This window comes from Dipodomys merriami, unplaced genomic scaffold (assembly GCF_024711535.1).
Source record: "Dipodomys merriami isolate MVZ:Mamm:240054 unplaced genomic scaffold, mDipMer1.0.p SCAF_2, whole genome shotgun sequence".
Classification (NCBI taxonomy): Eukaryota; Metazoa; Chordata; class Mammalia; order Rodentia; family Heteromyidae; genus Dipodomys; species Dipodomys merriami.
Window position 1 is genome coordinate 119922071 of NW_027203381.1, and position 13114 is coordinate 119935184.

Below are 13114 nucleotides of genomic sequence, written 5' to 3' on the forward strand. Positions count from 1 at the left end.
AGCTTGGAAAGCTGGAAGTCACATCTCAGGAAAACGCAGCCCCTAGATGGAGGTGAACATGGCATGTTGTGAGCATCAGGAATCCAGGCAGGGCCTGGCCATGGCTACAGCCACTCGCCTGCCTATTCCAGTGAGTGAGTGCACCTGTCGGGCAGGACCATGGTGTAAGGCTCAGTTGAGGACAAGAGAGCCAAGCTGAGACCACAGAGGGGGAGCAGTAGATGGAGCACAGTGACCAGCCCAGTAGTGAATGGGCAGAAATCAGAGTCCTAAGTGCTGGGGATGGGAACTGTCATGCTAAGGGTGGAGAAGTTTCCAGAGGCCATGAGCCCCTCAGAGACAGGGCCTGGGAAAACACCAGTTAAGCCCACCCTGGTGTTGTATGCAGGGCTGATGAGCAGGCCGTGACCAGTGGCCAAAACAGGTCTGTGGACTATGTCACAATGGCACCACTGGGCCTGGCTCAGCCCGGCTGGGTGTTGCTAGGCAACCATCCCTCTGCTCCTGTCATGTTTCGCTCACAGCTGGCCCTGAGCTCTCTGGAGCACAGTCAGGAGCGTGGCTGGGCTGAGGTGGTTTGGGAGTGGATGTAGAGTGCGTGCCTCTGAAGACCAAGTGGTCCTCTTCCAGGAAGCCTGTTTTACCTGTAGATGTCTCTGTGGGGCTTGTCTGACCCCTTGTCTGATTTATTCCAAGATGGCCACAGCCTGGAGAGCCCTGAGCAGGACAAAGTTAGATGTGGCACACGCGTGTGAGACACAGGTGAGGCAGCAGAACTGCCACCTGTTAGAGACCTCAGAGGGAAGATGGCAGTGTGCCCTGCAGGAACAGGAGGGAGGGGCAGCTGTCAAAGGACAGGCAGAGAGACAGAATGACTGGGAATGTGGGAGGAGAAGGGAACAGCAGAGAACCTGAGGGTTTTAGGATAGTACCCATGCATCTTTGCTGTGGGACTCTCATTGGTGAGTTCAGAGCCGGGAGGAGCGAGTTCCAAGGGTCACAGTGATGGAGTGGGGTCACTGTGGCACAGACGGCACAGTCCATGTGTGGCATCAGGGTCGGTGGAGTGGGGCACATAGTCCATATCCAGATGCCCCAGAGTGCTGGTCCTGCAAGTGAGGTTCAAGGCAGGCATCTTGAAAGAGCCTGAGATGCTGGGAGGGGGAGACCTGGAATCCAGCTTGAGGCCCGGCCCCACTCTGGAAGGAGGGTGTACTCTGCCCTCAAGCCAGATACAGGAGCTGTAGTCACTCTCGGGCCCAGCCCCTGGGAACAGAACTTCCTGCCATGAGAATGTGGTCAGATAGATGGCTCTGCCTTCCTATGGCCTATCAGCAGAGAGCTGATGATTCTGGACAGTTCTAAATGTGCAGCAGTGCTACCATATTTCACCAAGTAGGAAGAGGCTGCTGTGTAGAGCCACCTCTGCTGACCTTGTTGTCAGGGACTTTTATCGACCTCACAATGCACCTGTCGGCATGGCCAACACTCAGTGCCCAGAACTGTCATCGTGAGCCTTCATAGGAGGCAGTGGTCCTGCTGCAGCCTGCTGAGCCAGACCTAGCGATGACGAGAAGGGACACGATGATTAGCTTAGAACATGCCCCAACAGATTCATTACGAAAGAAGAGCAGACATCAAGGAAGTACATGAAAAGGTGCTGACATCATTACAGAAGTGCAAATTAAAGCAATAATGAGACGCCACAGCATACCAGAATGGCTATGATGAAAATTCCAATACCAAGTATCAGCAAGAAGGTAAGGCAACCGGGCTGTCCCCAACCACTGGCAGGAGGGAGAATGGGGGTGTGTGTCTACTATGGAAACTGCAGTGGTCTCTTGTCAGCTGCCAATTGTAGGAATCTCCCAGAACCTGGCAATCTCCCTCGTAAGCATTTGTCCAAGACCAGCTTTTAACACCCAGCCTAAAGGTCTATCAACTGTAGTTGAACAGAGAAGCCGGGCTCCGTGGGTGAAATGGAAAGCATTACTCTCAGTAAAGGACCCAGAACAACGCAGTACACGTGCTGCACACTTCTACTTGATATCCTATGAAAAGTGCAGAGGATGGGATCACCGGCAGGCAAGGGTCACCAATGGCCTTTGGGGGGTGACGGGAGTATTCTGTGCCTTGACTGAGCTGATGCTCACATGATGTACTGCATACATCGCACATCCACACCCCGCACGGAGCTCCACCACCGTGAATGAGAAGGCATCATCCCCAAGCCACAGGCCACCATCATGCACTCAAAGAGAAAGATGGAAGAAACGAGCAGACGCCTTCAAAACCTTCAAAAGCTCAGGCTCCTGTAGGTCCCCAGCCAGGCAGCATGCCAACCTGTTCTGATGAGTTTAACAACAACAAAAAGTTCATTCACCAGTCAGAAGCCTCACATCTGCCTCCTGGAGGAAGGGCTTGGGGTATGAAAGAAGCAGGATGGCCCGGCCCGGGAGGTGAAGGGGACCCTGTGTTCCCCTCTCCTCCTGGAAAGCCTGCTCAGAACATGCTGGCTTCCACCTGAGTTAATGGAGTTTTCAGCTCTGACATCAAAGAGGTTGCTCGACCACACAAGCCCAAGTAAATAGTAGGTGGTTCCCACCAAAGTGGGCTTCAGGTCTCTGAGAAGGAACCTGGGTCACCATTACGATCACTGCCCATGATTACCACAGAGCTAGGGAGATTAATAATACATTGCTCAGCTTTGTGACCTCCGAAGTTGGTGACTGAATGCCAATGAAAGCTGGTGACTAAACAGGACAAGCTTGATGGTTTCTTCTTGGTTTCAATATGGTCTTGAAGCCTTTGTTTTTCTCAGTGCTGGGGACAGGACCTAAGGCCTTTGCATGTGACACAGCTGTGTTCTTCTGGGGAAAAGCCCCAGAAGGCAGCGGGGATCTCAGACTTGCCCCTTCTTAGTCTTTCTTTCGTGGACTTTTGCTGGGTCCCCCAGCACACTAGCCCTTTAAAAATGAGAGGGAACAGTGCTTGCTGGGACTTGGTGCAAGTGGCCGACCTTCGGCTCTTGGCTGAGCCTGTAGTCCAGCCTGCCTCCGCCGGAAAGCAGGTGGGTTAGGAAACCATGCATTCTGGCCAGCTTGCTGGTTGAGTCTTGTTTTCTTTGGAGGGTTTCTGTAAGTAGAAATGTGAATAGCAAAAGCAGTCACATGCTTGGGTGAATATTTCTGAAGTAAAATGGCAAAGCTGCCCAACACCATGATATTTATACACCTTGGAATCACATGTTGATTTGAAAACAGTAATTGCTGGGTACCGATCACCACCAGGACCGAGGTGGCTGTGACTGGAGGTGGAGCAGGAATGCCCCTAGCAAAGCAGCTCCCCTCCTTGCCAGTTGCTATGGAAGGACTCTTGCTCTTTTCCTCCCTGCTCCAGGACTGGCTACTGTGGGAAGAACTGTCGTGCTGGTGGGTTTTAAATCCAGTTTGGTGTGGGCAGATTCTAGCCTAAAGAAAGTAGCAGCTCAAGAGCTTATTTTGGGGTGGGACCTTCTTCTGGCCCAGGCTGTTTTCCTGCTACCTTCCAGACTGAATTAGGTCAGAAGCCGCTGCTCTAAGCCCATCATCTCCCTCCACAGAGGAGCTTGAGTGATCTGAGTCCAAGCAGAGGATGTAATAGGCTCACCTGAGCCTCTTGAGCCTGCGCTGTGCCACCCAGCCCGGAGTCTGGAGAAAGCCCCGTGTTGGGGGTGCTGCCAGGACCCCTCATGTAGCCACCCCTCCTAATTTGCTTTTGTCCTTGGCACACAACTTCTGTTCAGGCCTCTGGGTTCCTATTCTTCGTGGCACCTTCAGCCTGTTCTGCAGCCTCCAGCTGTAATGTCACCCAGGGTGGACAGCTGAGGCGTCAGCTAGGGTGATAGCTGGCCAGAGGCTGTCCAGACCTCTCTTGAAGCTGCAGGTCAGTTAAACAGCTCAAGACATGCAAGGGTGGGACTCATTGGCTACCATTGCATGCTCTCATTTTTACTCTTAAAAAGAAAGGACAGGACTATATAACAGGATTTGTACAACTAATACATGCAAGTAAAATGACAACAACCTACATATTTAAAAACAAATCCTTAGATATAGAGGAGAAAATAAAAGACACATTGTATATACTAAATAGATTGTATATATGTCACTGAAACCAAATTTGTCATTTGTTGAAGCTCCAATTAGGAACTTGAAGGGTGTATGCCAGTTTTCATACTAACATTTTTGTTAGTATGCACAGGATGCAATGGCATGAACTGTGTCTTTACACCCAAATCCATGTTTACTTTAAATTTATTAAAATGTTTCCATTGACAAAGCTTCTAATGGACTTGAGCAAAACCAGGGCTCAGACCACATCTGGGAATGTCACTAAATTTAAACCTTGTGTCCCCTACAGCTTGAGAAGATAACTAAACACGGGGAACAAGTGTTTGTCTCATGTCAGCCTGCCAGAAAACGTCCCCACCCTGGCTCCCATTGTCAGCTATGCAGAGTTGGGCCTGTGTACTGGAACTTCATAATACATTACAATGAAAGGATGTTTGCTAATTACAAATGGACAAAACTGGACCTCCTGAACCTGCAGCTAAGATAGCTAATCAGTTGCAATGTAGAGGCTTTCAAGAGATAATGCAGTAGTCTGCATCTGAAGTATCTTTTAAAGGCCCAGTATTGAAGGCCTGGTCCTGTTGAAGTTTACTGGGAGGAGGTGGAGCCTTTAGGAGATGGGGCTTGGTGAGAGGAAGTGATGTCATGGGGGGCATGGCCTTGAAAAGGATATGGAGACCCAGGTCCCCACCCCTTTTTCCTTTATGTCCTGGCTTTGAGATGAGCAGTATCCTCGGCAGTACCCTCCCTCTATGATGCTTGGCCTCACCCCAGTCCCAGGCTACTGGGCCTTCTGACTGGAACCTCTAGAACTGAGCCAGAATGACCCTTCTTCCCTTTACAAGTAGACTCCTTGAGGTACTTGACAAGGTTATGGAAAGCTGACATACAGGCTTTCCTAGCACGTTCTTAAATGCAGCCCGACAGTTGGAGATAGCCTCCATTACCAGTCTTCATGGCACAGGTCCTAGGTCCATGGTGGGGCACACCTTGGACCTCTGGCTGTCCGCAGCCCTGGACCTCAGCCCAACTGAGGTCCACGTTTGTGTGTACCAGGACTGATGGAGCCATTGTGCAAACTCATCTCCCCAAGTAACAATCCAACCACTTGGCTCACAGGTACCTACGATGGAAATCTAAACCACACCTGTCTCATCACGCACCAGAGCCACGAGGAAGACCCTGCCTGACTCTGCTTGCCCTCTGCAGCCGGGTGGTGACCCAAGGCTCACACTTTGTCTCTTTGGACCCCCTGTGCCGGGCCCCTGAGAAAGACTGGCAGAATCTTATTCCTCTCACACACCCCAATGACCAGGACAGTCTGGGGTAATCCAAGCAACTTCTGCCCCAAATCCTGGCCAAGAAACACACCCCAGGCAGGACCACGGCAAAGTGTACAGCCTCAGCTGACCTGAGCCAAGGGGCGCAGATCTGGGGTAATTCTCTGTTGAAACCAAGGCCCCTGATAGCATCAGGATTCAGGCCTTTGGAGGTGACTGGGATTTGCATGGAGCCCTCATCACGGGACTACTATCTATAAAATAGAGCACTCTATGATACATAGTTGGGAGGTGCCTTTTATGAACCAGGAAACAGCCCTCCAGATACGCAACCTGTGGGCCTGTGCAGCCTCCAGAGCTCTGAAAGACAGTGTCCTGTCTGCACCCAGTCTGTGCGTGGTCCCAGCAGCCAAAACAATGAGGCTGGCACTGCCCACAGCTGCCCACTGCTAGTGAGTGAAGACTGCAAACATTTGGAGTAAATACAGTGTGTGTGGCCTGTAGACACCCCTATCTCTTCCTCTCTACCCTCCTACTAGCTGGATGTACAGGCCCATCGTAAACTCTGGACACAGATGTCATGTTGTGCTGGTGTGGAGAGAAGACACCTGGATGATATCTGTACACTCAACCAGTGTTTTCCAGATGCCAGGAGCATCTCACACTCCAAGTGGGTAATGTGTGCAAACTGGAATCTCGTCTCTTGTCATTCAGCAGGCAGCTTTAAATAAAATCTCTCTTCACATAAAAATTGCCTTAGCTCAGAAGAGCCAGCTGTATTACTCACTGTCACCAAAGCCCAGATGGTATTTTTATTCTGTGCTCAAATTGGCTCCCTTATTCTTTTTCAGGCCCTGCAAATGCCTTGAAACTTCCATATTTCAGGTCAGGTTCTGTAATTGGACACAGAACTCAGGATACATGCATGTCTTAGTCTTTTCCCAGTAGATACAGCCAAAGAAGGAGGACGTGTATAAATGTACCTTCCTCTGTGGTCCCCTGACAGCCGGTGTTTTCCTGAAGGGGGAGAAGAGAGGACCTGCAGCATTGTGAGAATCAAACCTTCCTGTGCTCCAGCCATCAGTCAGGTCTTTGCTTTATCACAACATTTTCTGTGATTAAGGTGAAATGAAGAAAATAGTCCAAAGTGGTTTAAAAAGTATGTAAGTTAACATGCAGTGCCTAGGAATACCTCCCTCCTTGTGACCTTGTTAGATGTCGGTAACAGTTGAGTCCGGTGTCCTTCATGTTCCCAGGTTCATGCTCTATTTGCTCTTGATCCACAGGGGAGCAGAAAGCCCTACAAGCCCTACAAGCCCTGTGTATATCCTTCATACCCCCATCAGTGACTCCAAAGCCCACAGCAGAGAGGGGACACATGGCCACTTCCCAGGCAGCCCCAGTCCCTGGGGAGCAGTGGACAGCAGCTGCATATGAACCGGTGAGTAGCTTTTCCCTTTTATCTCATGTGTTTTCTGTCCTTGGCTGAGGAGAGCAGGCCGGGCTTGCTCTGGGTTACTCTGTGTCATACAGAATGGCAGCTTTCTGGCAGTGCTTTACCCTGAGTAATAAAGGAGCACCGTGACCCAAGTTACTCCATTTTGAGGGCTGCAATAGAATTACTCCACATCTTGTTTCTCCAAGTAAACAACCACATCTACCATCATGCCTACCATGAGTCACAAACCAGTCATTTATTCGTGACAAGAAACATGTGTACCTGTCTATGGATCTGTGGGATCACATCAGACACTACAGACACTGGTACTTGCCGATCACATCTGAGCTGACAGGGGAAAGACCACACTAAGACTGAGGTGTGGCTGGCACACAGACCTATTACTGGCCACTCATCGTGAGCCTTGTCCAGTGAGGAGCTCTATCTGCCCTTCCTTCCAGCTCGAACAATCTCCTGTCCACAACATGTGCGCGCGCGCGCACACACACACACACACACACACACACACACACACACACACACACACACACACACAAAACCCACTTGCAACTGACATGAATCTGCCTGCCACGCCTGGCCTCTGTGCTCTGAATGGCTATAAGTGGCTCTGAGCCTACAGTTGGCATAACTTTATCTGGTCCCCTGCAGAGACCTTCCTTAAAGCTTATCAGCTCTCTGCTGTGTCTTTAGCACAGCCCAGCAGCCTTTTCAACCATTTCTTAGCCATTTTGTAATCTATGTTATCAGTGATCTAAGAGTAAATATTAGTAATTAAGATCAGAATAAAAGAACTTGTGACTCAGCCATTAGAAAGAATAAAATAATAAAATAATGCCATTTGCAGGGAAATGGATGCAGGGAATTAAAACAAATCATGTTAAGTGAGGTAAGCTAAGATCAGAGAGACAAATGGCCTATGTTCTCTCGGATATGTGGAAGTTAGATCTGAAATGCGCTAGGATATGACAAATGACACAGGATTCTAGATACTCACATACAGTGAGACCAACGGAGGTTAGTCTTAGGAGAGAATCACAGAGGTGCAATGCCTAAGTGCCTCTTCATATTGACATAAAATAATACTGAAATGAACTGCTAAGATTCTGTATTGTTTACCATATAGACAGTGCATTTACGTATATATCTTCAGGAGGGCCTCCTCTCTTGTAATGAACAGAACAGCTAGGGCACAGAACTTAAGAATAAAAGGCAATGTCCAGTGTAGCACACTGGACATTGATGAAATGGAACTATACAGTTCAAGGGTGGAGATGGGAGGGAATGGGAGAGAATGAGGGAACAGATGACACTATATGAAAGGAAATGTGCTTATTACCTGACTCATGTAAATGTAGCCCCTCCGTGTATCACCTCTATAATAACAATAAATGTTAAAAAAAACCAAAACCTGTGATTTCCAACATCCATGAATAGCAGTCAAATCAGTGGTACTTGATGAACTCAAGCCAGTGAAATTGGGGACTTACTGTTACTCAATAAAATCTGACCTTGTGGAAAGACAAAGTCATGTTTGTCTATGTTTATGTCCCAGCTCGCTCATGAGGTTAAGTCCAACTCAGTCGTGTCCATGTTAGCAATTAGAGGTTTTCTCTGTACAGTGGAAGTTCATTGGATTTTTGCAGGTTGGAAAAATAACTGGGGTGAGCAAAGGTGAGAACTGGTTCAGACAGTGGTGCTCGGGGCCCTGGGACTCACCTGGACTGCCACCCCCACAGGCCAGCTCAGGACTGGTGAGTTGAGGGGACTGTGAAGTACTGCAGAAGCAGCCATGCTGTTCCTGTGGCACAGGGCACAGGCAGCAGGCAAACACAGGGGATGTGGCCCTGCCATGGAAGGACACTTGACTACAAACAGTAGTCAGAGCCAGAGCGAGGAACCCAGTAGGCACTGGATACAAAGTGCTATTATTGGTTGGCGGAAGTGTCGGTGGTTGAGCTAGATGACCTATCTCTGTCAAAACAGCAGCCTGACCAGGTGTGGCTGGACTTCCCATGGCAAATACAGTCTCTCTTGAAGGTTGTTACTGCGTCACGGGGCTGGCTACCTCACTGGCTTCTAAATGTGATGTGATGTGCAAAAACAGTGTCTCTCCAGGAGGTATGGTGGGTATCTGCCTTTCCTCTGGAGATGCCCATCCTGTCTGAGGATCAGCAGTGCAGGGTGGAGGAGGTAGGGATCTGTGACAAACCAGGTCCCCTGGCTTGCCAGCTGTGCCACTGTGTGGGAGGCCCTGCTGGGGCATGCTCTGGCTCTTCACTTCCTTAGGGGTCTGGCACAGACCCTGACTCGGTTGAAGAGGAAAGCGGCTGGCGGCATCTCCACCTTGATCCTTAGTTCATACCTAATGCTGCTTAGACTTGGTATCTGGCTCAAAGCTCATTTTGAAATAGAGAATTTATGAATAGATAGATGACACTGGTTTGTGAATTTTATCTTTGTCCTTCTTATTTAGTGATAGAAAGTATCAGACCCAGGGCCTCCTCTCTTGCTAGTGAAGTACTCTATCACTTGAGCCATGCTGCCTCACCTTTTCAGTTTGTTTTTCAAATTGGGTCTCGTGCTTTTGCCTCGCTGGTCCTCAGAAGGGCTGTCTACACAAGCTGGGCTGGGCTTCAGCACCCAGTGGTCCCTGTTGTGCCCTGTGCCACAGTAGGATTTTAGGGGTGCCAAAAACTTTCCCAGAGGCTGTACTAGAGAGGCTAGGGTGGGGGGCATCCAGCTGCTCCCTGGGAGATTTTGACTTGCTGGCAGGATGTACTTAGAACTGTGGTCAAAAGGCTACTTCTGTGGGTAGAGGAGGTTTTGGGTAAATATCCTTCTTTGTCCTAAAAATGCTGAGCAGCCAGTCATGTGCTATGCATTCTTTTTTTTTTTTTGTCGGTCGTGGGGCTTGAACTCTGGGCCTGGGCACTGTCCTTCAGCTCTTCAGCTCAAGGTGAGCGCTCTACCACTTGAGCTACAGCAACACTTCCGTGCTATGCATTCTTAAAAAAAAAAAAAACAACAGCCACTTGGAAGGTAGGAGGATTGAGGTCTGAGGCTATCAGGGTAAAAGCATGAGACCCTATCTTAGCTATACAGTGACAGAAAATGGACCCATAGATTTTAATATTGGGGAAATAAGGACAGGCTAGGCAAGAAGCCCTGAAAATCCTTATCCTTGTTGGACAATGGCCTGCCCGCGACATCCACAGGCCTAGGTCTGTTTCTGCAGCTTCTCTTTTTGTTGGAACGGATCCAGGGAGTTTCCTAATTCTGGTGTAAGGTCAATCTTACCCAAGACTGGCCAGGCTGATGCTTGGGCCAGATGATCTGATCTTGCTACAGTGCAGTTTACCTCAGGTTGGTCCAACCATTGTTCTGATGTGTTCTCAGTTTTTATGTTAACTAGTTGGAGCCAGATCCTCACACCACAACCCACGACTCTGGAGTCCCCTTGCTATTGCTCTGTACTGGGGCCCTGGGAGGAGAAGGACCCAGTGTCCCCCAGATGTCACATGACCACGCTCTTCCCAGCTACCTTCTGGATGCCTTAGGGGTCTGCACAACCCTTGGGACCCCCTAGACATGTGGGCCACATGGAGGACTCAGGAACGGAGGCCTCAGTGAGGTGGACTGAGGAGACTGAGGTCCCAGATAGAAAGAAGGATGAGGGTCAAGGCTGTCTCCATCTCTGGTATGAACCACTCACACATTATGGGTCATCTCAGGAAAGAAGCAGGTTCAGAGAAGAGAGCAGTGTGTGTGTGTGTGTGTGTGTGTGTGTGTGTGTGTGTGTGTGCGCGTGCGCGCACGCGCATGCCCTGCAGATGCCTGCCTTATCAACTGCAGGCTGATGAAGGTGGGGAGCCTCTCCAGGGACCCCTGATATGGTTACTTTGCAATGCAGAGTCTGCATCCTTGCACCAATGGAAGGTCTGCACTATGTGGGCCTGACCCCTCTTTGGGAGGTGAGCAGCCTCCCTACCAAGTGCTCCCACCAGGGGGACTCTGCTGTTACAGGTCCAAGGCAACAGGGACAGTGGGTCATGGACTGAAACCTCCAAGACAGAGCCACAGAAACGTTTCCTCTTTGTGAGTTGGTTATGGCAGGCATTTGTTACAGGAATGGAAAGCTGACCAACACATCAACTGATACATAAGCTAAAAAGTGCTGAAGGGAACTAGCAGCATTTGCTTTCTCAGCAGAACTTTATTTAGAAAAGATCCCCATCCAAAACCTGGATCTTCCCAAATATCCCGGCTCCAGGATCACCAGAAGTTGACCTGGCAGGTGACTTTCACATCATTTGGGGAGCCCTTTTATGTATGCACCACTCACATTTCCCTACCCACTTTTACTTTAGCCAGTCAGCTCCTGCTGCCTGCCAGGCTGAGGCTGGACTTCCTGTATTCCCCGCACTTCCATCTGGGTGTCCTGTGACTCTAAGCACAGCAACTGAGGTAATGTCCCACTTCTTGCTCAGAGCACACCTGGCTAATGAGCACACACCTGCACCTCCAGCGGCTGCAGCGCTGTGTACTGCAGTCCTCACCTCCAGTTCTCCTCCCCGTCTCTACTCTCAGAGGAAAATCAACCCAGGTGGGGGGTGGGGGTGGCGTAGCATCATAGTCTGCAAGCTTTGTTTTTAAAACAGTAAGGCAGATTTAGACACTGGCTGCTGGCTCTTCCATGTTTATTTGGAACACAATAAGCGTCTTGAATGACAGTATTTGTTCAAAACCAGTCGCAGTGAAAACAGTATTTAATTTCCCAGAGGCTGCGTTGGGGGAGGGAAGAATTTTGGGAAATCAAATTTGGGGTTAAGCAGAGAGTTACTCCAAACAGTTGGGGAGCCATTGGTTTTCTATCTGTTGGGGTTGGGGTGGTCTGACTTCCTGGGATTAAATGCAGCAGCCGGCAGTGTGCTTTTGCAGGGGAGGGTCCCCACCACATCCCCTGGATGGAAGACTTGCAGGTTGGCACCTGTGGGCTGGCAGGGCAAGCACAGCGCTGTGAACCTATGGTCTTGGACCCAGGGAAGTTCACTTCAGCCAAGTCAGAACTTGCGTTGACTCTGAAGCCAGCTCACTGCGTTTCATGTCCTGAGCCATGAGCCGTCTTTGGAGGCATGGGGAGGAAGTGACTGCAGTTCTCTTTAGGTGGTTACCACGGATCTGAGCAGAAGGCCAGGGGTGAGGTCACTAGCTGGCTCTGACCAGGCCAGATTTAGAACCAACAGACAGAGGGGATCAGCCACGCTGGCTGGCTGGCTGCACTTGGCCGGCCTGCCCTGTGCTCATAGTCTGTAGCCCCCTGGGACTGCTCTTCACGGCAGCAGTGCCGGGTGTAACAGGAGCTGGAAAGTTGGGCAGCCCGGGCCGCTCTGTTTCCTGGAAGCAATGGGAACTGCTTTCTCTCTTCCGCAGTGGCAACAGCAGATTGGTCTGGAAGCTTGCCTGAGGGTATCTAACAGACTTCTTTGACTGGCTCAGTCAGCCCCTTGTCACACGTCAGGGATGGGTGGAGTAGAAAGTGGAAGGCCCTTCCACTGGGAACCGGTGTCTAGCCTTCTACGAATTGCTCCCTGAGCCTTATTAACATACCTGATTAAAACATTACCTGCCCCATTTCCCTTTTATTTCTACAGCAAACATGGACCACACCAATTTTTCTCTAATATGACCAGACACAGGCATCACCAACAGACCTGGGAAGACTTCTGGTCTGACTCCACAGCACAGGACTAGCTCTCAAGTCCAAAGAGCGAGCCAGGAACTTGCCTCCTCTCTCTGGGAGATGTCAGGAGCATTGTGGCTCTTTAACGTTGTGCTGTGTCTGTCCTGGGTGCTGAGAACATTTCTCCACAATCATTTTAGGTGAAATGGTATGAACATGGATGGACTGTGAATCTTGGTACTAGGATTTGAACGCAGGACCTCATGCTTGATCTGCACACTTGCTTGGCCTCCAGCTCTACTTTATTGCTCGTTGTTTTGGACCATTCTTGCAGCTTGTTTCTGCTTAGGCTGGTTTTGAATGTCTACATACAGCCCTAACATAGCGTTCTGGTCTCTAGTCTCTGTCTTTGAGCATCTTGCCCACTGAAAACTCCTTTCTCCAGCCCAGGGTCCTCTCCCAGATCAGACTTTGCTTTTGGTTATCTTGATCATAATGATATTCAGAAGAAGGATTATTTTGTATATCTCAATATATTAAGCATAAAGCCAGTGCCCAAGGCATAAAAGTAGCTTTTATTTAG

General features: G+C 49.7%; 1 protein-coding gene across 1 annotated transcript in view; it reads left to right on the plus strand.

Annotated features, from left to right (window-relative positions):
* Positions 1 to 591: 591 nt before the first annotated feature.
* The window catches only part of Umodl1 (uromodulin like 1), a 59750-nt gene continuing 47227 nt past the window's right edge, over positions 592 to 13114 (plus strand). The window contains exons 1-3 of the mRNA XM_070030751.1: positions 592 to 762; positions 1613 to 1760; positions 6679 to 6833. The gene's annotated coding sequence lies outside the window, so the exon portion shown is untranslated. The remainder of the gene's footprint in view (positions 763 to 1612; positions 1761 to 6678; positions 6834 to 13114) is intronic.